The sequence below is a fragment of the Hipposideros armiger genome, unplaced genomic scaffold (assembly GCF_001890085.2).
Source record: "Hipposideros armiger isolate ML-2016 unplaced genomic scaffold, ASM189008v1 scaffold_551, whole genome shotgun sequence".
Classification (NCBI taxonomy): domain Eukaryota; kingdom Metazoa; phylum Chordata; class Mammalia; order Chiroptera; family Hipposideridae; genus Hipposideros; species Hipposideros armiger.
Window position 1 is genome coordinate 862,783 of NW_017731901.1, and position 540 is coordinate 863,322.

The following is a 540-nucleotide window of genomic DNA, read 5'->3' on the forward strand; positions in this document are numbered from 1 at the left end:
CAAAAGAAAAAGAAGTAAAACCTAGGGCATATTTTCAAACAGCCTGAACTTTGAATTCACTCCCCTATCCACACATAGATCCATTGGCAAAAGATGGAAACCTTACAGGCTCAAGGTGATTGAGCACAACTTCTGACCAATCAGTAACTAACCAATAAGCTATGTAGAAACAGGGGCAACCACTAGAAAGCCAGGCTTACAGGAATATTAAAAAAAAAAAGACACATCACTGGCTGCATACTACAGAACACGCTAGTTACTAAACGAAGAAACAAAGAAAAAAAACAACAGCAATAATAACAATCTTCAGTGAGAAAATATCAAAATCCAGAATTGCTACAAAAAAAATTTAAAGAGTCATATGGAAATTGGCATTAAAGAGCACAATAACTATAAGGAGAAATTCACTAGATAAATTCAACAGAAGATTAAAATAGAAGAATCAGTGAACCTGAAGATAGATTTATAGGGCCGGCCGAGTGGCGCATTGGTTAAGAGCTGGCTTGGGACGCCAGCTCTGAGCAGCAGGGCCCCGGTTCG